The sequence below is a fragment of the Coenobita brevimanus genome, chromosome 69, assembly GCF_032717465.1.
Source record: "Coenobita brevimanus isolate Jiangsu-jjx chromosome 69, ASM3271746v2, whole genome shotgun sequence".
Classification (NCBI taxonomy): Eukaryota; Metazoa; Arthropoda; class Malacostraca; order Decapoda; family Coenobitidae; genus Coenobita; species Coenobita brevimanus.
The window spans coordinates 28,134,221-28,159,414 of NC_137022.1; positions in this window are offsets into that span (position 1 = coordinate 28,134,221).

The window sequence follows — 25,194 nt, forward strand, 5'->3', positions numbered from 1 at the left end:
TTATCCCTTCCACTAAATTCATGATTTAAAAAAAATAGAGGAATATAAAAAGCTTCTTGGTTTGAGGTGATGTGCATAATAAACAAGAGATGAGGCAGTGGAGAGATAAGTTAGGGACATGAGAAGTTGGAGAGGTAAAGAGAGAAGGGAGACATGAGAGCAGGGAAGACTGGAGTGAGGAAGGAGAGGGCGATGAATGTTGGGATGAGACGAGTTGGGTGATAAGGATGGGGTGATAAATGGATGATGAGAAATAAATGTGAATTAGGGACATCGGAAGTGAAAAGGGGGAAGATGAGGATATCAGAGACTTCAGGAATGGGAGGGGGTTAGAAAAAGGGAGGTTAGACAGTGGAGATGTGAGGAAGATGAAGATGGGGAGGTGAAGTAGGGACATGAGACGGGAGGGAGGTAGAGGTGGAGAGGTGAAGTAGCGAACATAAGAAGTGAATAAGATAGAGGTGAAGTGAGGTAGGAACATGAGAAGTGAGGAAAATCAAGAGGTGATGAAGCGCTGGAGAAGTGAACTAGTGACATGAGCTGACTAATTTGAGGAAACAGGACGTGGGCATAGGTAAGGACAGAAAAAAACAGTGTTAATGAGTGCGAAGGAAAGATGAGAAAAGTGAGCAAGGATGGGAAGAGAAGAGAAAGGAGAGCAAGTGAGGAGAGTGAAAAAAAGAAAAAAAGAAAAAAAATGCTGAGGAAAGAAGGAAGGGAGTGCGAGGAAGTGAGAAGAGTGAACAAGAAAGGGAAAGGAAGAGGCTAAATGGAAAGGAAAAAAATTAGAAGTTAAGAATAAAATGAAAAGAAGCAAAAATGATGAGAACGTGAAGAAGAAAGAGGGTGTGAAGAGAAAGTGAAAGTGGTAGAGTCGATAAGTAGATAGTGATGATGAAGGAGAGATAAGATGGAAGGTCCAGAGCGTGAGAGAAAGGGGTCAGCCTCTGTTTGTGTCTGTATGCGTGTGTACGTGCGTGCGTGCGTGCGTGTGTGTGTGTGTGTGTGTGTGTGTGTGTGTGTGTGTGTGTGTGTGTGTGTGTGTGTGTGTGTGTGTGTGTGATAAATCCTTTCAGTACGACAGGCTTTTCCCATGCTGAAAAAAATCGTCTGACCATAGAAAGACTGACCTATACTCTTTTCACTTTAACTTGATCTTAACCCTGGTCTGTAATGCCAGTCACGAAGAAGTGCTGTGGAAAAGAGTTAGAGTCAGCATTATCTCTTGTGCTACTGAGGTGAAATAAGTTGCAAATTGTCAAAAAATCTGGACCAGGTTAGAGTAGAAGGAGTATAGGTAAGTCTTATTGGTGGTGGAAGGTTACTAAGAGGTTGTTTTATATAAGTAGGATTAAAATAAGTAAGGTTTAAGTGAGGCTGTTTTTAATCGTAATAGTAATGAATTAAAATGTCGGATTCGTGGTGAAGGGGTTAGGATTTATTATTTTTAGTATGATTATAGTTTCTAATGCCTTTACTAAGCAAGGCAATGAGTAATATCGTCTTGAGATGGGAAGATTATTAACACACACACACACACACACACACACACACACACACACACACACACACACACACACACACACACACACACACACACACACACACACACACACACACACACACACAGCCTCACTCGCTCGATTGTAGATACGTCGACACTCATGCACACACGCACTCTCGCACATCGACAAGCACCCGCACATCCCATCACAGGCGATTACGAAGACATAACATCGTGAATCAGGTGGCGTGCCGTATTCTGTCTGTCTGTGTCTGTCTTTCTGTCTCTCTGTCTGTATCTGTGTATATATGTATGTGTAGCCAGATGCTATAATCCTGGAAGGGATGGCCAGAACGAATCGCCTCCAAGTCACTCTGTCCCCCGCCATCAGGCCGCCCTCTTTCCAGCTCACACCCCCGTCACTCATGTGCCTCTCAACCCCAACCCTCCACCTCATCCACAGTCTCTCCCTTCCTCAGAAACGAGCAATAAGTGAATAGATAGATAGACAGATAAATTAAGCAGCAAGCAGGCAAATATGTAAATAGGTGATCGATCGATAGATAGATAGATAAATAAGGCAAAGTAAAAGAATAAATACATACATACATACATACAAAAATGTGTAAATAAAACATGAATTATGGTACGTTAGTGGAGTGAAGTGGCTAGAGTGGAGATGAGGCCGGTATGTTTGTTGTGGCTGGAAGGGTAGTCACTGAGCAAGGACAGAAATGCCTGGAGGTTGTCGAGTCGAGACCATCCCCTTACAGGATGTGGCGTCAGCCCGCGGATAAATGGTTAACTCTTCACCTCTTCACTACGAGGATTTTTTCTTAAGTTTCCTTTATCCTCAGGCGATTGTATTCTGTCTAGGAGATGTGGAGAGGATGGAGAATGAGAGACTGACTAGAAGAGTGTATGTAGGTGAGGGGGAGGGAGGACCGAGCTTGAGACGGAGGGATGGAATAGAGAAGTAATTATAGAGGAGTTTACGAGCTGGAGGAAGGGTAGTCAAACGGCAGAGGACAGAGCGACTTGGAGGCGATTTATTTGTGGCCACCCCGTACGAGATTAAGGCGTCATGATATAAACAGGTAGATAGATAGAGAGAAACAGAAAGGCTGAAACCTATTGAACGTAAAAATTCATATAATCTTCATGCTCTCCTTAAGTATGAGGGGTCTTTCATAAACCAGTTTCTTCGTCAGTTGTTTCAGCAATCATTCTACACTATACATAAATTCCTATGAGAGTGAATAACCTGATTGAATGGTGATGGATATGTGTTTTGGGGCTTGAATAACCTGGATGAATGATGATGAATGATAAGAGTGAATAACCGGGATGAGAGTGAATAACCTTGATGAGAGTGAATATACTGGATGAATGATCATGGATGGGTGTGTATGGGAGTGAATAAACTGGATGAATGATGATGAATGGGTTCGTGTGCATGACAGTGTATGGGAGGGATGGAACGTTGCGCAAACTAAGTGGGTGACTAAAGAAAAGTGGGTGAGCGAGGGAAATTCCGATGTGGTAAGACACTGCATGAAGGGGGGAATGGGGGAGGGGGGTAAGTGGAGGAGTGAGTAGTTGAGCATGAGAGGAGGGGGGAAGTCGAGGATGGGGAGAGGTTGGGGGAGTGATAGGGGATTGGAGTAAGCTATCATAACACCGCTGTCGTACCAAACTTAATGCAGTCGTAGCTTTATTGAATGTAGTTTTGGGATTATAACTTTTTTCGTCGATACACAGATAAAGAACACACACACACACACACACACACACACACACACACACACACACACACACACACACACACACACACACACACACACACACACACACACAGCTAGTATGGCGGGTGTGTAAAAATAAGCAACAATATAATACATATACTCAGCATTAATACCATGTAATCAGAATAAATGTTTTCCTGTTCTCTCTCTCTCTCTCTCTCTCTCTCTCTCTCTCTCTCTCTCTCTCTCTCTCTCTCTCTCTCTCTCTCTCTTATCTATAACTCTGTGTATCGGTATCTATCTGTCTGTCTGTCTATTTATTTATCTATCTATCTATAATGTGACTGTACAATACAGCACATATTACTCGTATAAGGGAATGGAAAAGGATGGAGAAATAAGGGGTGGAATGGGGGAAAGATGAAGAAGGATGAGAAGTAGTTCAGGAGCGATGGGAGGGAAGGAAGGGCAGAGGGAAGAAAGGGGAGGGGAGGTGGAAATATGAGGAGGGGAAGGGGAAGGATGGGGAGGGGAGGTGCAAATATGAGAAGGGGAAGGGGAAGGATGGGGAGGGGAGGATGGGTGAAGCATTCGTGATCCTCAAGCAGTGGCGAATCCAGTGGGGAGAAAATGGGAGGGGGACGTAACCTACATACAGTATTTACGCCACCTTTCCACACAAACTTTATTTTTTATATATGAGAAATGTGCAACAAATTGGTTTTTTTCGCCGTGCATAGCTATCAATTATTGTGTGCCGGTAAGGGTATTATTAGGTTGTTTGCTGAATGTCATGAGAATGTGATCATACTTCATGTCATCCATTTCGTCTGCTTTAACCTTTTTTATTTTCTCACTGACTGTATTTGGATTTTGGTACACACACACACACACACACACACACACACACACACACACACACACACACACACACACACACACACACACACACACACACACACACACACACACACACACACACACATATACAGTAGGCGACATACATAATTACATGATTCAGTGAAGTGAAGTGAGTTGCAGTGATATGAAGTGAGGGTAAGTGAGGTGCGGGAGTAGGCAAGGTAAGACACAGGTGCGCTTCCCTGCACGTGTGGGATAATTGGGCCGAGGTGAGCGTGGGAACCGCCCTTGTCTACCCCCACCCTCCCCCTTCTCTCCCTCCCCCCTCCCCTTAGTTGATCCTTCCTTCCCTTCCACTTTTCTTACCTTATCCTCCCTTCTCTCTCTTTCTCCTTTACCTCTTTTTGTATCATTTCCCCCAACTCCCTCCCCTTCTCTCTCTCTCTCTCTCTCTCTCTCTCTCTCTCTCTTCATCCCCCTTCCCTCCTTCCCCCCTGGCGACGTCCCGCTGACCACCTGAGGGATGGAGGAGAGAAGGAAGGGAGAGAAAAGAAGAGAGGGGGAGGAAGAGAGGGAAGGAGGGAAGATAAGAGGAGGAAGGGAAGGAAGAGAGGAAGGAGCAGTAAAAAGGAGTGAAAGTGTGGAAGAAGAGGGAAGTGAAGAGAAACGAGTGAGGCGGATAGGGAATAGAAGAGGAGGGAAGGAAAGGAAGATATATTAAGGAAGGGAGAGACAGGGAAGAAAGTAAAGGGAAGGAGGAAAAGAGGAGAGAGGAGAAGAGAATAGAAGTGACAAGGAGGAAGAGAAGTGGAGAGAAAAGAATATCGAAAGTACTGGCCAGAATTAAGAGTGAGAAAGGAAAGCAAACAGCAACAGACCTTTTGGCCCTTTCGTGGCTGTTTGGTATTGGGAATATTATAATTAACAAAATTAATCTATCCTCTAAGAACATGGCGAGTGGTGGGCTACGGGGCAGGGAGAAGGACTGGAAGAAAGAGGAAAAGAAAAAAAGTAGCCAAGTGACAGAGAAGTATGAAGGAGAAAAGAGGGTGGAGGAGGAGGAAGAAAAGTGAGGATGAGGGGGATAGATGTTGATGGAAGAAGAGAGGAAGAACTGTCAAGCAATGCGTAGTTCTCTCTCTCTCTCTCTCTGCCTGTCTCTGTCTCTGTCTGTCTGTCTGTCTGTCTGTCTGTCTGTCTGTCTCTCTCTCTCTCTCTCTCTCTCTCTCTCTCTCTCTCTCTCTCTCTCTCTCCCTCTCCCTCTCCTCCACCCCATCTTGTGGTTTGCCCCTGGTCACCTATGATTGCGCCGCCGAGTGAGTAAAAGAATTGTATTTGATTGTCGATGAAGCGAGGCCAATGAGAAGATTAAGTGCTGACGATTAGAGGGCAAATGGTTACTCAGGAGAGGGGAGGAGAGAAGTAGAGAGGAGAAGAGAGGGAGGAGAGAAGGTGGGAGAAGGGAGGAGAGAAGAGGAGAGAGGGTAGGGGAAGAAAGAGGAGAGGAGGGTAGGCAGTGAGATGAAGTGCTGGCAGTTAAGGAATTGTTGGTTATTTAGGACTGGAGAAGAGCGGAGAGAAGAGAGGAGAAGAAGGAAAATGAGGGTAGAAGAGGAGAGAGGCAATGAGAAGAGAAAGTGCTGGGGACTAGGGGGTCAGTGGTTACTTAGGATTGGAGAAGAGTAGAGCAGAGAAAAACAGATGAAGGAGAATTAGAGATTGGAGAAGAGAATGAAGATAAGGAAATGCAGCGGAGAGGAGGGAAAAGAAAGGAGGGGAAGGAGAGGAGAGGAAATTAGAGAGAAGAGGGAGGAAGGAGAGGGGACAGGAGAAGAGAAAGGTGGGGAAGGAAAGATGGGGAGAGGAGGAAGTGAGCAGAATGAGAAGAGAAGAAAGAGGACGGGGGGATAACAAAGGGAAGACGAGGGAGGAGGGGAGGTTTGAAGGATGGAGTGCAAAGAGAAGATTAAGTGTTGATGATTACGGGGCCCAAAATTTACATCTCCATTTTTGATCATGAGTTCTATCTATCTATCTATCTATTGCTAGTCAGTACAGTCGATTGTATTGTCTTATTCTGCCACTGAACTAAGTGAAATACGTTCCAAAAGGAAAATGGCCTGGGCCAAGTTAAGTTGAACGAAGTATACGCAAGCAGAAGTGAATTTAGAGGAAAGGAAGAAGAGAGATGAATGGAAGAAGATTAACTCTGTATCCTTCATTTCAGTTCTTCTCTCGCGATAAGCCATTCATGGATTGCTAGTCACTTTCCTCACGAGGTTAGTTTCACCAAGTTGGAAGTTTCTCTTTGCTCCTCTGTTTGTTGATATTGTATTTGTGTTTCTGCTATTCATTCATCTCCTTCGCCTCATCTCAAGCCTTCCGTCGACAGCACTTTTTTTTTTTTCTTTTTAATAATTTGCATATTTTTTTGAGATTAGTTTCACCGGACTGTCAGTTTTTCATTTTCCACTGCCAGTTGTTATTTTGTCCGTCCCACCCTGATATTGAAACTCCTTTTTACGATCTGCTTTGCCTATAATTTGATTGCTCCTTCTGTCACTCTACACGACGAACCCACGCTGGACTCGCTTCCGGTGGCCAAGGACGCACCAGCGATCCTTAGAACTCAAAATTGAACCTTAAATACCAGTACCGTAGATGCCACAATAGCGAGTCTCTTATCTACAGTAATTTATCCATGGAATAGAGACTGGCCATGGAATATTGATCCTAAGAAACCTATTCCATAGATGCCATAATACTCAGTCTCATATCTACACAAATCGACCTTTGAAACAGAGGCTTAACAGGCAATATTAAACCTAAAATACTAACAACATAGAGGCCAAAATAATTAGTCGTATCTGCCCTCTAGCTACTTGCTAGTCTTGTCATTCAATTTCGAACCTTAAATTCTGATATAATTGTGACCAAAATAACCACCTATCTACTTTCCAACCCACTCGTCGATCAGCGAGCTTTAACATGCAATATTGAACTTTAAGTACCGTTATCTTAGATGGGAAAATAACCAGTCTTCTGCCTCCTCCGTGATCCACCTTTCGACTTGTGACTTTCACCTTAATAGTATATTGTCATTAGGGTGGAAATTGCCTTCAAAATCACCCAAAATTGCCCTTATCCCTTGGCACACGCTCTCCTCTTCAATTACAGGCGAACTGAAGGTCACCTGTTTGGTTAATGAGGTTAAGCCAGGTGAGATGTGCAGTTCCGGTCCCTAATTGATAAGGTTAATGATGATAGTGAATAGGTAAATAGAATATCAGGGATTAGGTTAGGTTTCGGGAAGAGAGAATATTAAGAGATTGACAGAGATGATACTGAAAGTGCACATACACATACATACACAACACCAGACGTACATACACATACAGACCAGACAGACATACACAGCGCACATGCACATACTAAGATGAACATAGTTCCCAGAGGTCTCACTCTACACACACACACACACACACACACACACACACACACACACACACACACACACACACACAAAATAAGTGTATTGGGTGGCCGTCTGGTGGGTGGGACATTAGTGGGGGCCCGGAAAATTGGTGATGACGGGGCCTGAAGGTGCCAAGGTGTGTGTGTGTGTGTGTGTGTGTGTGTGTGTGTGTGTGTGTGTATGTGTGTGTGTGTGTGTGTGTGTGAAGGTTTCTGCACATAGTTATAGTTATCTAGTGGATGTGCTATGCGTTTCTGTGTGTGTGTGTGTGTGTGTGTGTGTGTGTGTGTAGGGAGAGAAGTATATAAGGAATTACTGGAGGAAGAAGGATTATACTCTCTCTCTCTCTCTCTCTCTCTAATTAAGGCGTCACCCAGGCATTTGGTTTCATTTCTTTTTTCCTTCATCCATAGTAATAAAGGCATCAGACAGAAATGAGATGTGTGATGTGACGAATGTTATCATGACGGAACGGGCATGTGGATTATCTCACAGGCTCGTAACTTTGGCAATGTGCTCTGAGGTGTGCAGGTGAGAGGTGTAAATTCCCTTCTCTCCCTCCCTCCCTCCCTCCCTCTCTCTCTCTTTCTCTCTCTGAGGCGTCATCCAAGCATTTTATTTTTTTTTCTTCCTTCGTAATTAAGGTATCAGTCAGACATGAGGTGTGTGTGTGTGTGTGTGTGTGTGTGTCGTAATGGGCAAATGAATTAATCTCGCTAGCTCGTAACTTTGGTAATGTGATGTCAGATGTGCAGTTGAGAGACATCTACTACTACTGCTACCACTACTACTACTTTGTGTGTGTGTGTGTGTGTGTGTGTGTGTGTGTGTGTGTGTGTGTGCAGTAAATAATACATGAGAGAAATAGCAGACCCAGCTTACTTCTCTCCCTTTTCAGCACGAGAACTTACCTCTTCATATATTCTAGCAGACCTCTGGCGATTTTATCCAACTTACGAGAGCTCCTTTGGAGTGGAAAAGTCTTCATTAAATAAGTTCAGAATATAAAATAGCTAAACTTCTTGACTTAGAGAATGCAGTTGTGAATTACATATTTATATCTCTATGGTATGGATAAAAAATAAAAACGAAAGAAAGGGTTATAGTCTTGGCTCACGTTTTCTTCTTAGCCCCTCTTGTCCTTAACTCCTTCCCTTTTCCTTGTAAAAATAGGTTAAGAAGAGCGTCATCGGAGTGAAGGGGAGAGAGGAGTAAGTGGAGATGCCGGGTAATAATATGTGTGTATTGTAATTACTGTTTTATTGTTTGTTTTTATTTTTTCCTAATTTCGGTTTGCGACGGCTGGGAAGTCATTGGCGTTGTTTGTTACTCTCACAGATGGCGTATGAGGAAGAGGCCTTGAGAGAAAGAGCACGGAGGCTAATAACGAGGTTACCATCGAAACCAGTAACGAATAAGCAGTGACGGTAATAACAAAACTAGAAAAAGAAGCGATAAACAAAATTAGTGTCGAACTTAACAACACCAATAACGATAAAATTCGGAAAAAAAAAAAAAAAAAAAAAAAAAAAAAAAGCGAGAAAAAATGAACAGTTTGAGGGTGTAATTATAAAATATGAAGGAAACCAACAACAACAACAAAAACAGCAAGAATAATCGCGGGGTGGTGTGTGTGTGTGTGTGTGTGTGTGTGTGTGTGTGTGTGTGTGTGTGTGTGTGTGTGTGTGTGTGTGTGTGTGTGTGTGTGCTGGGGGGCGTTGTTTGGCCTCAAGTCCCATTCACCCGCACTGACCACCTGTCCAAGGTTCCCACGTGTTGGGGGAGGGGAGGGGAGGATAGGGGGACAGGTAGAGTGGATGGAAGAGGAGGGAGAGGTTGGCGATAGGGAGGATAGGAAGGGAGGATGGAAGGGAGAGATGGGGAGAGGGCAGTAAAAGGGGAGATTAGAGGAGGGAGAGGTACGGTATAGGAAGGAATGGGAGCTGGGAGGACAGGGAAGGGTAGGGGGAAGAAGGAGAGATATGTAGGCTAAGGAACAAGAGGGAGGTGAAAGATGCTGGTGAGGGTAAAGACAGGGCAGAAGGGAAGAGGGGAGAGGGGGTAGGTAGGGGAAGCGATGGAGGTGGGTGGATGAGGGTGAGGGGGCGTGTGGGGAAGGAAGAGAAATGAGAGGTTGGCAAAGTAACACGAGATGGGGAAAGGGAAGACAAGGAGAGAGAGAGAGAGAGAGAGAGAGAGAGAGAGAGAGAGAGAGAGAGAGAGAGAGAGAGAGAGAAGCTAACGAAAATGGAAAAAAAAAAAGAAATAAGTAAAAGATACGAGGAAGCTACTGAAAAAGTCACTAATAAGCTCCTGAAATCTTATAAAACTCCTTCAACACGCCAGCGCTACTTCAGTTTTATTTATTTATGTATTTGTTTATTTATTTATTTAACAGTATTTATTTGTTTATTTATGCTGTTACCTGAGGAATTTATGCTTGTTAAGAGAACCGCCTGGTAAACTCAGCTCCAGTAATAATTTTGATTTAGAGGGCGTGAAACGTGACACCCCAAGAGTAAGATTTTTAAATGGTAAGTCAATAAAAGGGAGAGAGAGAAAATGATATTGTTAAAGGGTGAGGGTTAGGGAGGGAGGAAAAAAATGAGGGAGGGTTGATTTTTTTTTATTTCGTTTTTACTTTTGTTTGGAGGGGTGAAGGAGGGGTAGAGGGGGACTGGAAGGAGAGGTAGGGGGATGGAGGGTGGGGGAATTGGAGTGGGGATGATGATGATGATGATGATGATGATGAGGAGGAGGAGGAGGAGGAGGAGGAGGAGAGGGAGAAGGAGGAGGATGAAGCGGAGGAGGAAGAAGATAGAAGATGGAGGAGATGAGATGATGAAACGGGGAGGAAGGGGAGACAGGGGAGGAAGAAGGAGAGGGACGTAGGGAGTGCGAGAGAGGGAGGAGGGGTAGGAGGGGGGAATGATGGAGTAAAAGAGAGGCAGAAGGGAGTGGAACATGAGATGAAGGGGACTGGAGGGGCAAGGGGATGGAAAAAAGTGAAGGAGTGCTTCTTGAAGGAGGGATGAAAGGAGAAGGCATAAAACTCCTTGGGGGGGAGATGGGAGATTGGAGGACAAGGTACGGGCAAGAAGGGAAGGAGAGTGAGAGGCTAGGGTAGGATAGGGTGGAGGGAGATGAGGGGGGAGACGGGGAGAAAGGAGGGGAAGGGAGGGAAAGGGGGTTAAGGGGCAGAAGTGGGAAGGATAAGGACGGATGGGTGGGATGGAAAGTGAGAAAAGGAAAGTAAACATGAATAGACCTACTATATATACTGAGTGTTAATTGTAAGTTGGGTATGACTATGATAGATATTTCATGAATCCTGTTATATGGCAATTTCTGTTTTCATAATGGCAAGTAACGATAACTTTGCACCAAATATGTGTTATTGTATCTCAAATTTTCCTTACTCTACTCATTCCTGTTTGACCTGTAGCGAAAACATTGCCCAGTGTAGGGATTGTGCTAAAGGGTAAATAGCAGAACCAGAAAAGAATCTAATGGTAATTAAAGGAATCCAGGAAGAGATCGTAAGGATAGCAAAGCATCAAGGGGGTAGGACATCAGAGGGGAGGATGGAGGGAAGTTGGAAGGGCAGGGGGATGAAGGAACCGAAGGAGGGTGTAGAGGGAAGGGGTCGAGGGGGAGAGGAGGGTGATTTAAGTGGATTGGGCAGTAGTTTTCTGTCAGTGGAGATGGTACCCTCCCCTCCCCTCCTTTTTATTCCCCAAATCCAGATGGTCGCGTGGTGGGCTGTGGTTAAAAAATGATGACTCTCTCTCTCTCTCTCTCTCTCTCTCTGTCTCGTGGTGTGTATGTGTGTGTGTGTGTGAGAGAGAGAGAGAGAGAGAGAGAGAGAGAGAGAGAGAGAGAGACTGATAGCCTGAAGGATGAGATCAGGTGAGCAGAAGGTTAATTAGAACTTGTAAAACGGCGGAAGTGATGAATGGGAGGAGGAAGAGGAGGAGAGGATTAGAAAAAATATTATGGGAGGAAGGAAGAGAGTAGGCAAAGATAACAGATGAAAAACTGACGAGGAGTTAAGGGAAAATGAAGGAAAGAAGAAAAAGGATGGGGAGGAGGAAAAAGGGAGGAAAAGGAAGGGGAAGAATAGAAGAAAAAGAAAAGGAGAATAGGAAATGTGAAAACCCCCACCAGCTTGAAGGAAAAATTCAGGTGAGTAGAAGATTAATTAGTACAGGTAAGACGGCGGAAGTAATTAAAGAAATGAATGGATAAGGGGAGGAGAGGGGTAAGAGAAATGGGTGAGAAGGAGGAAGAAGAAGAGGAAGAAGCAGAAAAATAATGGAGGAGGAATACAGGAAAGGGTGAGTAAAGGGAAAGAAAAAACGAGGAAGAGGACAAGAGGAAAAGGAAACGAAGGAAAGAGGCAGATGGATAATGTTGATGATGATAATGATGATGGTGATGATGGGGGAAGGAAGAGGAGGAGGAGGAGTGGGAGAGGAAGAAGAAGAATGAAGAGAATAAAAAAGAGGAGGAATGGAGGAAGAAGGACGAGAATGTAAGAGAAAACGAAGGGAGAGGAAAATGGAAGATGAAAGACAACAAGAAGGAAAAAGAGAGGAAGTGGGAAAGGTACCGAACACCCTGAAGGACGAATTCAGGTAAGCAGAAGGTTAATTAGAACAGGTAACACGGCGGAAGTAATTAACAGAATGAATGGGTAAGGGAGAAGGGGGATGGGAAGATGGGTGGGGGTGGGGGATGGGGAAAATAGGGGAGATAAGTGAGAGGGGTACGGTAGGGAGAGGTGGCATGGTGTTGTAACATTACTGAGGTGCGAAATGGGGGGGGGGGGCTTCCTGATGAATGAAGGGGAAAGGGATGCTTACCTGGTGAAAAGGGGGCGGAGTGGGGGGTATACGAAAGATGGGGGTAGGGAATGGGGGAGATGTTGTTTTATTACTGAGGTGAGATGGGGGGGGGGTCTTCCCTGATGTATGGGGGATGGGGGAGCCTAGCTGCTGAAAGTGGGAATGGGGTGGTGGTGTGGGGGTGTATTAATGGATGGGGGATGGGGAGATAGATTGGCGTTGTTTTATTACTAAGGTGTGAGATGTAGGAAGGGGAGAGGGTGATGAATGGGGAGGTGGGCATACCTGGTGGAAAGTGGGAGGGGGTGTCTAGGGCCGAGGTATACTGTGACCCTGGGTGCGAAGAGTAATGAATGAACCTGGAAAGGATGAATGTGGCGCAGGATGCGTGTGGGAATGAATGAAAGTTGTGGGGATGAATGGGTCTTGTGTGTGGGTGGTCGTGGCTAAGGAGGGTATGTGTATTTGATGGGGAAAGCAATTTTTGAAGCATTTGGATAAACTGTTACACACACACACACACACACACACACACACACACACACACACACACACACACACACACACACACACACACACACACACACACACACACACACACACACATCTATAGGTGTTTCATTTAGCCCAATTAACATTAAATAAGGTCTTGTCTAGTAATGTATATCTGAGTTAGGTGGAAAATAATGTGTGTGTGTGTGTGTGTGTGTGTGTGTGTGTGTGTGTGTGTGTGTGTGTGTGTAAATACGTCTGTGAAAGGTTTTTTTTATTGCATGTGTGTGAGGTGGTGAGTGTGTCTTAAGAATTTAAACTTTCCCTTTGGTAAGTGTGGTTCCTCTTGAGTGGAAGTGAGGCAGGGGTACCGTGGGAATGAGTGGCGTAGAAGTGAGTAAATTCAAGTGGAACGGAGTGGAGTGCAGTGGAGTGGAGTACAGTAGAGTGGAACCAAGCGCCGTGGAACCAAGTAGTATTTATCTCGAGTTAAAAAAAAACATGGGAATTTGAACACATATTTATAAACCTTCCCAAGCCTGGATTGTTTGTAAGGTTATTTGTACATACGATTGTCTACTCAAACAACTATAATTCTTTCACTTTAATTTGACACAGATTTTCGTCCTACAGCTGTTTATTTGACGCAGCTCAGTGGCGACAAAAGTGTTAATGGTCTACTTCGTTTCCACAGCACTTTTTTGTGACTAGCATCATAATCTAGTGTTTCAGCTTGGCATTCAGTATGGAGAGATGGCGATTTTAGGTCAAGTTAGAGTAAAAAGAGTATACAACACACTTCATAACCAAACCAGATTGATTATCAGAGTGGAAAATAAGACAAAAGAAGAACGTTTGTGAAATGAGTTAAGTGATACGGAGATTCCACTCATCCATCCATCCATCAATCCTTCTATCCGTCCATCCAGTCATCCATCCATCCATCCATCAGTCCTTCTATCCGTCCATCCAGTCATCCATCCATCCATCCATCAATCTTTCTATCCGTCCATCCAATCATCCATCCATCCATCCATCAACCCTTCTATCCGTCCATCCAGTCATCCATCCATCCATCAATCCTTCTATCCGTCCATCCAGTCATTCATCCTTCTATCCAGTCATTCATCCGTCCTACCTTCGTTCCTTCATTCCTTCTTACCGTCCATTTATCTGTCCATCAGTCCTGTGTCGCCTTATCAGAAGCGTAGGGTCCCGGGGCTACAAAATCCTAAATATTCCTTGAAATGTAATCTTGATAGGCCACATCCAGCTGAAGCTACTTAACCCACTGGACCACCAAACGCCTAGTTGTTGGCTATATGGTTACCACCCAGCTTAGTAAATAGTTTCCTGGAGCAATACCAGTACAGTGTCATATCTGGTGAATGGATGGTTCGCGCCGTAATTTACCATGTGACCAAATTTCCACGTTGAAGAGAGAGAGAGAGAGAGAGAGAGAGAGAGAGAGAGAGAGAGAGCGCAAACCCAACACTGCCATAAAAAAATTAACACAACAAGCGCAAAACCAGCAACAGAGCCGAAAAACGCTGACTTCCCTTAACGAATCAGTGTTATTATTAAATGCCTTCAGGAGGGTTGGCATTATGGAGCTTATTACAGAGTTTCTTGAGAGTTAATACGGGTAATTAGATACGCTTAGTGTCTAGTAATGACGGGGAGTTAGACACGTGGGGGATTTTAGGTAATAAAGTTCTGGGTCTCGTTCTCTCTCTCTCTCTCTCTCTCTCTCTCTCAGGGCCTTCAGGGGTTCTTCATAATACCACTACAAATCAAATTATCTATGTAAGATATTAAGAATTCTCCAGGTACGTCTCAGTTGATCTTTTTTCGTAGTATCTGTTTTTCTGAGTGACTTTCAGGAGCGTTACTACACAACACAGATATTTGATATTTCAGAATCTTTTTAATTTAAGTGTTTTCTTATGGTGAGTCTTAGTTGATGTTTTTGTTTTTGTTTTGGGGGTATATTTATTTTATTTATTTATTTATTCATTCATTCATTCTTTCATTTTATTTATTTATTTATTTATTCATCCATTTTATTTATTATTTAGGGCCTTAAGGAACTGTTAATACTCATAAGAAGCCTGTAATATTATGTAATTGAGAGTATTTTGGATATTGGTGGTGGGTTTAAAATCAGGTGTTATTGCAGTGTTTGTTATTCCGTCTGGGGTTCTTTGCTAAAACTTGTTGTTCATTTGGCAAAGCTGTCAAGAGTAAATTAGCTTGTATCTGCTGCCTGGAGGTGGAGGCTGAGGTGGGCGTGAGGTGGAAGTGGAAGTGGAAGTGAGATAGAGGTGGAGGTGAAGGTGGAAGTGGAGTGGGGATGGAGGTGAGGGAGGGAGGTGGAGGTGGAAGTGGGGATGGGGTGGGGTGTGAGGTAAAGATGGGAAAGAGAGGCGCTGGTAGGGGATGTGGGGTGGAAGTGGGGGATGAGTGGGGTTAAGCAAGTTGAGAGAGAGAGAGAGAGAGAGAGAGAGAGAGAGAGAGAGAGAGAGAGAGAGAGAGAGAGAGGAAAATATATAGCTTACGTAATGCGGAGTTAGTGAGGCGTGTTAGATTGCAAAGTTAGCGTAAATATCATACCCTTGTCGATGGTAAATGTGTCTGACGGGTTTAATATATATAGACAACGTGATTTTCATTCATCAGGGTACGTTTATTGGAGTGTGAAGATGATAGTCCAGGTAATGGTGTATTTGGGGGAATTATGGTGGAAGTTAGCGTTTATTGTAACACTTTTATGAGGCAGGATTACAGAGTGTGAAAATTGTACTACACACACACACACACACACACACACACACACACACACACACACACACACACACACACACACACACACACACACACACACACACACACACACACACACACACACACACCTGTAGACCTTTTAATGTATGAGTCATGATTCCAAGGATGAAATATTAACAGGGAGGAAGTATATTTTGAAATTAAAAAAAAAAATAAGAAAAATAAGGAAGGGGTAAGGAAGGCCATTACGCGGTTCAAGGGAAATGGGTGAGGGAGATAAGGGAGGGGTATTTGTAGGGAGATTACCGTAAGGGAGGAAAGGGAGAAGGACGACTCAGGTTGCCGACACAATATAGCTCTGGCCTTCACCACCCCAACACACATAATCTTTCCCTCTCCCTTTTTCCTCTCTCCCCTCACTCCTCTCTCTTCCTCCTACTCCTCCCTCCTTCCCCATTCTCCTCTCTTCCCCCTGCTCCTCTCTCTTCCTCCCATTACTCTCTCCATCCCCTCACTCCTCTCCTCCCCGTCACTCCTCTTTCATCGCCCTACTCATCCCTTATTCCCCTCACGCCCCTCTCCACCCACTACATCTCTTTCCTCCCACTACTTCTCTCTCCACCACTCCTCTCTCCCTCTCTCTCTCTCTCTCTCCCCCATTCCTCTCTCTTCATTTCTCCTCCCCACTCCCCACCAAGCTGCAGTGGGGAGGGAGGAGGTGGTTATGCAGATGAGGCCCGTGAGATGGGTAAGGCAGCTCCATAGGATTAAGTTACATGATAAGATAAAACAGGGGAAAGATGAGAGCTTAGATAGGGCAGTTTACCTCCCTTAGCCTGAGTGCAGTTTTTTTCTCACTTTTTCCTGCCAGCCTCATATTAGTTCAGTTTGGAGGAGCTTCTCAGAAACGAATCCCTTAAGATGGGTAATATCTCCTTAAGGTGAATATAATCTCTTGGGAAGAATAACACACACACACACACACACACACACACACACACACACACACACACACACACAGGTCACCGTAGCGAAGTGGTTATTCAGTACAGAGAGGGTCAAAGTAGTGAAGGGGATCAGTAAACGCGCTATCAAACCCATCCTATCCGAAAGTCACTCCCAATCTTTAAAAAAATTGTCAGGAGATGGCAAGAATGGAAAGTACGTCTCAGGACTGAAGGGGTAATGGTCGTCTGTTAGCAGGAAAAAAGATAATATAAATAGAATAAATAGATAATAATAATAAATGACATCGCTGACTGAATGGTTTAAGGGGAAGGGAAATATGACGTGAAAATCTTCGGTATCTACACGCCATGTTTCACTGCCATGCTCTTATAGTTTTCTGTACGATAATGGGCGTAAGAATAATCGTATAATGAATTAATCAGAGAGAGAGAGAGAGAGAGAGAGAGAGAGAGAGAGAGAGAGAATAAAAATGTCATTGCTTAACCCCATTAGCCCGAGTTTGATTTTTTTGTACTCTGTTCTTGCTGTCTGCAGACGATTTTGTTCAGCTTAGGAGAGGCTTTGCAGTGGAAGGGGGTTGGATGTTGCGTTCATTAACCCCTTTAAGACGCGAGCTATTTCCTGTATTGAAAGAAAAATCGTCTGGATGAACAAGAATAAACCCAAACAATAGACCAGCTTTCTCGTACTCAAGGATCGGGAGGCACCAACGCACTTACGATTAATTTGAATTCCCTGTCATAACTCAGGTTTTGAACCGCAGGAAGGACAAGGAGGAGGCTGTCGAATCTTCCTCTATCCCCTATTCTAACTTCATAAATAAGTCTTAGTCACGAGACGAAAATTACTGCAGGTTATAACTTTTCTTCTGCAGGTTGATCAAGGATTTCTTATACTCTGCAGCACCCCATGTACAAGTATTTTCCCCAGGTGTACTTAATATTTTTTTTCTTTTTCACAAACGATAAGCACTCACTTGTCGCACTTCCTTTCACTTTCCTCCACACTCATTTCCTTCCACTCATCTCCCCCACTTTCCTCTCTACTCGTCGTCACCAGCATCCCATACACAGGAACCCCCCCAACTGTTCCAAACACTCACCTCTCGTACTCCATTTCGCTTTCCTCCACACTCATTTCCTTCCACTCATCTCCCTCACATTCCTCTCTACTCTTCGTCAGCAGCATCCCATAGACAGGAACCCCCCCATCTGTTCATACTCTCACCTTTCCTACTTGATTTCACTTTCCTCCACACCCATTTCCTTCCACTCATCTCCCTCATTTTCCTCTCTCATCCTCGCCACCAGCACCCCATAGACAGGAACCCCTCCATCTGTTCCAAACTCTTACCTTTCCTACTTCATTTCACTTTCCTGCACGCTCATTTCTCTCCACTCATCTCCGTCATTTCCCTCCACTCATCTCCGTCGCTCTCCTCTCTCATCTTCCCCACCAGCATCCTATATACAAAAAGCCGCCCATCTGTTCCTCGTTATTCTTTTCAGTTTTCCATTTTTGATCCTGCCTTTTGTTTCCATATCCTATTCTTGTTTTTCACTGCCACTACCTCTCACTCTTGTCTTCGAGGGGCTGGAGGTGGCCGGGGGTGAGAGAGAGAGAGAGAGAGAGAGAGAGAGAGAGAGTATGAGCACGAGAAAACCCACCATATGCCTCAAGTCCAGCACAATAGAAAATGGAGAATGGGATCTTACAAATCAAATAAACCTTTGATTGTGCTCTCCAGGGAAATCCTTTGGGGACAGTATAGAAAATGGGAGAACGGGTGGTGGGTTGGAGGGGTGTCTATTCTCGTTGGGTTTACTATATTTCTCACTCCATTATTCTCTTCCCCCGGCGTGTGTGTGTGTGTGTGTGTGTGTGTGTGTGTGTGTGTGTGTGTGTGTGTGTGTGTGTGTGTGTGTGTGTGTGTGTGTGTGTATTTCCCTTCTCGAGTCTTATTTTTGTGCACATTCTTAAACTTTATTCTGTTCTCAATTTCTTTTTATTTTATGTGTATGTTTTCTTCCTCTTTCATATTGCCTTATTCGTTCCTTGTGTTTTTTTTTCCACTCTTTATTCTTCTTTTTCCTCTGTTACTAACCACTGCATTTGCTCCTTATAAAATTCTGTGCATGGGTGAATAAGAGATTGTGGATAAGAAATAAACAGAGAGAGAGAGAGAGAGAGAGAGAGAGAAGGAGCTTTACAAGTGGAAGGAAAAGGGGGCACAAATGGAGGAAGGCTGTATCAATGAACTATTCAGGATCACACTAAGGCCCATCTCACCCCCCTTTCTCTCTCTCTCTCTCTCTCTCTCTCACTGTTGTCTATCTATCGATCTATCTCTCTGTCTCTCTGTCTCTTGTCCTCCTTTGAACTCCTTAGACCATAGTATTTTGGGAAGCAATGTCTCAAGACTCCCTGGCTGGTCTACCTGTCTGTGGCTATCTGAAGTATCTATCAGTCTGTCTGTCTGTCTACCTATCTGTCTATATATCTGTCTATCTGTCTGCCTACCTACCTATTTATCTGTTTATCTACCTATCTGTTTATCTATTTATCTATCTATCTGTCTGCCTACCTACCTATTTATCTATTTATCTACCTATCTGTCTATATATCTATCTATCTATCTGTCTGCCTACCTACCTATTTATCTATTTATCTACCTATCTGTCTATCGCGCCATCTCGTTCCCACCTGGTCTTTCAATGTAAGGGGTGTTTCCATTTCCACTTGACATTGTTCACTCTTTCTGCTCCGGTGAACAAAGTGTGGCTGAGTGAGTGAAAGTACCAACATCCTTACACACACACACACACACACACACACACACACACACACACACACACACACAATATAATTAACCCATTCCTGCTGTCATTAGCCTCTCTCCACGCCATATATTCCGGCTAAACTTAATAGACTATAAAATCGAAGAGGAAACACAGGAATCAGACGGTAAATCTACAGTACATCTTATAGATAATTATTGCTGTAAAAACTATATATTGTAAAATCCCAAAATAAATACTAAACCCTCCTTGTCGTAAACCGGATCTGTCCCCTTTCACCGACACCGTCAGTCCCGGATTTCACCCCGGTTTCGGTCAGGATTAGTGTATGTGCGCGTCCATTACACTTGGGTATTGTATTGTGTGTAAGTCGTGTGTGGGGGGAGGGGTATGTGTGTGTGTGTATGTGAGCGGTTGAATGTGGGGTTATTAACTTACATGTACGTATGCTTTATATGTATGTGTGTGTGTGTGTGTGCGCGCGCGCACACACACACACACACACACACACACACACACACACACACTGATACGTTTGGGTACGTTTCGAAGTAGGGTACATTTGGGTGTGTGCGAGTTTGTATATACAGTACACATGTATGTGGGTACGTCATTGTGTGTACGTGTGTCCCTATGTGTGTGTGTGTGTGTGTGTGTGTGTGTGTGTGTGTGTGTGTGTGTGTGTGTGTGTGTGTGAATATGTGTGTACGTGTGTGTAAATTCTCATAACGCTGGAGCAGGCGATGGTCGGGGTAATGAGATTTTGTTTTTTTCCTTGGGTGTTATGGTCATGCGCGGAACTAAAGGATTTTTGTCCATTGTAAATTGTGGTAGGAGAGTGAAAATTGGTGCTGGCAGTAGCGGCGCCAGGGAAAAGAGAGAGAGAGAGAGAGAGAGAGAGAGAAATGATAATAATAATAATAATAATAATAATAATAATAATAATAATAATAATAATAATAAGACGATTTCCATGTCACCTCTTTCAAAATGTGTATAAGAATTTCAATTCTGAGAGAAAGAGAGAGAGAGAGAGAGAGAGAGAGAGAGAGAGAGAGAGAGAGAGAGAGAGAGAGAGAGAGAGAGAGAGAGAGCGAGAGAGAGAGAGAGATAATAATAGTAAGACCAGTTCCATGTCACTCCTTTCAAATTATGTTTTAAAAATTCCATGTTCTGAGAGAGAAAGAGAGAGAGAGAGAGAGAGAGAGAGAGAGAACAGAAGACGTCCCGAGAAACAACAGTCCCTCTCGCTATACTACTCAAAATAGGAGAACCGCACTAAGAATCCATCGAAAGGGCGAGATATGGTAATTTCCGTAATGTCACTGATATTTCCGGCCAGATTAGGTCACAGCAGGATGGCAGACGCGAAAATATGCCCATCTTGTTGGTTGGTAATGCCATGGTGGTTGGGTCCTGGAACTGGGAGACGTCACGCTCAACATGTCAGTAGATGAGTGGATGGTATGGGGTACAGGGAGATAGAATTACTTAGAGGACAATGATTTGCTGATAAAAAAGGAACATTATCAGAGGGAGACCGCGGACTTCATTTCAATTGCCAGGGTCTCAAATGTGAAGAGGGAAATTGACTTGGGTAGGAAGGAGAAAATACAGGTGTTATAAAACTAGAAGAGGTGATGATGTATAGAGGCCCCTCCTAACGCTGAATAGAATCGTCTGGGGATGGGAATGATTGGGTTAGGATGGATAGGGAGAAATGTGTTCTGAATGGTTTATTAGGCGGACACATTCTCCCCTTTGATCTGAAACAAGGACGGCTGAATACAATCGTCCAGGGATAGGGAAAAACTCCTTGAATGCAAAAGGGAATCAGACAGACACATTCTCCCCTTTGATATGAAACAAGGCCGGCTAGTCATTATGTCATCATCGCTTGTGACGTGAGGAGAAGATTTTAGAGTCGTCACGTCCCGGTTGTGGAATACCGTAGGATGTGTGACGGTGATGGTGACGGCTGGGGTAGTTATTGAATATCCACAACCCTGGTATCTGGAACCCACGTGCAGACCACATGGTCTGACAGTTGGATTATGATTTTCAGTTTGGTTTGGGAAGGGATTGAAAGCTGGGATTATCTTGCACATGAAGAGCGATGTAATAATACTGTCTTATGGATGATGCATTTCCTTTAATTTAACAGTAACCTTATTATACCATGTAAGGTTCTTTGTACCAAGGTTCTGTGTACAATGTAAGGGTATGTATTATCTTGTTTTTGTTTTTTCTTGGAATGAACAATTTGCAGGCTCATGGCCTTTGGTTCCTTCTTCCATGCGTTGAAAAAAAAAAAATAAGATGAAAGGTTTAGCATTGCCCAGCACAGACGTAGAGACTGTTTCCATATCAGTACGAACATACTGGCACAAAATTTGATCAGAACTAGAAAATATTCGTGCATAAATGTATATATTGTCACAAGCACACTTAAGCAAGTTAACCCTCAGAGTACCATACTTCAAGACCCTGAGATGAATACCGGTACTTGTATTCAGTATAATATCTGCGTATCTCATTTAAAGCAGAGTTATTTTACCAACGTATCTCATTAAAAGCACTTATTTTATCAACATATCTTAACCAAAGTATAGTTATCGTATCAACGTATCTCAACAAAAGCAGAGTTATCTTATCAACGTATCTTATTGAAAGCAGAGTTATCGTAGTTCATGCATACCTAAATTATTCACACCTAACTCATGATATGCAAATCTAACCACCAGGGAACCATGAACCAAGGCGTAAAGAATAATATGTGAGGATCGATGGGTGGGTGACCTAAGCTAAATTTACGGGGTTACAGCAAACATGTGGAGGTGTGGGAGGACTACTGGGCTTGGGATAGGCCACTGACCCCGAGAAATAGGCCCTGAAGCCTTTGCCCAGAGTCGAACACGTAAAAAACACACACACACACACAATGTAAAAAAAGACTACCTAATGCATATTCTAACTCATCAGTATCTTCCAAATCTGACCACGAGAGCCTCATAGACAAAGGCGTAAAGAAAATGGGTTGGGGTTGTGGTGAACTAGGCATATTTTACTAGACTACTATTTCAGCATCAAAATCAACCCATTCCATTATAACCGAAGCAGATCCACATCTACAATATAATTATCTAACCAGGAAAACACCATAAACCAAAGCGTAAGGAAAATAGGGTAGGGGTTCGAGGGGGGGGGTGAACTAGGCAAATTTAACGACAGAACATCAGAATCAGCATATTTCATCTAAATCATTGTTAGTTCATGTATATCTAACCTCTTACCTCTACTGTTTTTTTTTTTTTTTTTTTTTTTTTTTTTTTTTTTTTTTTTTTAGCGTAACCCATTCCCTGTTTTCAAATTCTATGCATGTAAATCAAGCACATCACATCTAAATTATCTAAATCTAGCCAAGAGCGCATCATAAACCAAAGCATAAAGAGAATGGGATGGGGCCCGGAGGGAGGGGGAACTAGGCTAATTTCACGGGGCATGCAGGGAACAGTAATCATGGAGATCCCGCTCATCCATCACAGCCCAACGTATCGTCTTCATTGCAGACCCTTCAGCCTAGTCAGGTACCTTGCAATCAGCCCAGGGGATTGATTGTTGCAAGGGCCAGGAGGTGGGTTAGAGGCTAGTTTAGGTTAGAATTGTTTGGTTAAGTTACGTTTGATTTGGTTAGGTTAGATTAAGTTAGGTTAGATTAAGTTAGGTTAGATTAGGTTTGGTTAGATTAGGTTAGGTTTGGTTAGGTTAGGTTAGATTAGGTTAGGATTGGTTTGGTTAGGTTATATTAGATCATAGGAGTTAGGGTTGATAGTTGCAGAGGTTACGTAGGGGCTTCGAGGCTACTTAAAGTCAAATTGGAGTGGGTCTGGCTAGGGGCTACTTGTGGGCTAGGGGCTACTTGTGGACTAGGGGCTACTTGTGGGCTGAGGCTACTTATAGACTAGGATGCTACATATGGGCTAGGGGCTACTTAAAGGATAGGAGGTTACTTATGGACTAGGGACTGCTTATGTGTTAGGGGCTACTTAAGGGCTAGGAGCTACTTAAGGGCTAGGGGCTACTTAAGGGCTAGGGGCTACTCAGGGGTTAGGTGGCTCGTCCGTTACATATAATACACTGTCTTCAGGTCGGAGGGAGAGGGAGAGGGAGGAGGGGAAAGGAAGCTGCATGGAATATTATATGGTCAGGGAAGGTAAAAGCGCTCCCTCCCCCCCCCAAAAAAAAAGGAGAGTAGTAAGGGTGGCTAATCCTACATTATACTTCCTCGGACAGTACGAAGTTTAATAATAACAACAACAACAATAATAATAATAATAATAATAATAATAATGATAATAATAATAATAATAACAGTAGTAGTAGTAGTAGTAGTAGTAGTGGTAGTAACATAGAGTAGCGTGTACAAAGTTGGTAGCTATATTCAAGGAAGCTTGATGGGAGGATAATAATAGACCTTAGAAAAATATGCATGTGTAATATGTAGGTCCATGGAGGTAATAGGTACCTTAAAAAGAATGTATGGGTGATGTATATGGGGTATGGGAGCAAATTGGAGGGGATAATTGTGGATCTATGAGAGAGAGAGAGAGAGAGAGAGGGGAGGGAGGTCGGAAACTACGTGGAATATTATATGGGCAAAGGTGGTGGCAGGAATGGTAAGGAAACGGGCATGAGAGAGAGAGAGAGAGAGAGAGAGAGAGAGAGAGAGAGAGAGAGAGAGAGAGAGAGAGAGAGAGAGAGAGAGAAGGCAGCAAAAAGCATGGACTGAAGAGATAGGGGATATAATGCTGACAAGGATGGAATTAAGGATGAGGGGGGCAAGATGGGTAGTCGGGCGGCAAGATGGGGTAGGAGTTACAGGCAGGCGGAAGCTGAGGCATGAAGATGAGACGGCTGAGAGGGGTGAGATGAAGTGGGTGGAGGTTAAATAAAAGACACAGTGAAAGGGGAAATATGTGGTGGAGCGAAAAAGGGAAACTAGGAAGGCTGGCAACAGTGAGGTGAAATGGATAGAGGTAGAAAAGGAATAAAGAACACACACACACACACACACACACACACACACACACACACACACACACACACACACACACACACACACACACACACACACACACACACACACACACACACACATGAGGGGATCTTCCTGTATTTCCTAAGATGTAAAATACTGTCTGGGGGTGAGGGGAGTAAAGCTGAAATGTTGTCATCGTAGTGAAGGGTATGAAGACTGACCCTTTCAGCTCTAACCCCTTCAGCACGAGAGTTCTTCCTCCTCGTCCTCCTCCTCCTTCTCCTCCTCCTCCTCCTCCTCCTCCTCTTCGTTGCCACTGTCATTTTCATTGCCATCACTGATAATACTAATCCTCATCATCATCTTTTTCCACCTACGGATGAGGTAAGGAAGGGTTCAGGAAGGAAGAAACGAGAAAACACCATAGAGGTGTTCTGAAGGGAGTCAGATAACTACGATACGAAACACTGGAGAGAAAGAAGAAAAAGGGAGGGAGGAAGAAATAGAGGAAAGGGGGACTAACTGGGAAGGGTTGTGGGAGAAAAAAATATTGAAGGTAAAAAACGTGAAAAAACAAGAGAGGAAACAACAAATGGAAAACTGTGAAAGAAGAAAAAATAAAGAACAGTAAGGAAAGAAGAACTAGGAGGAAAACTTGGGAGGAAGGAGGAAGCGGAAGTA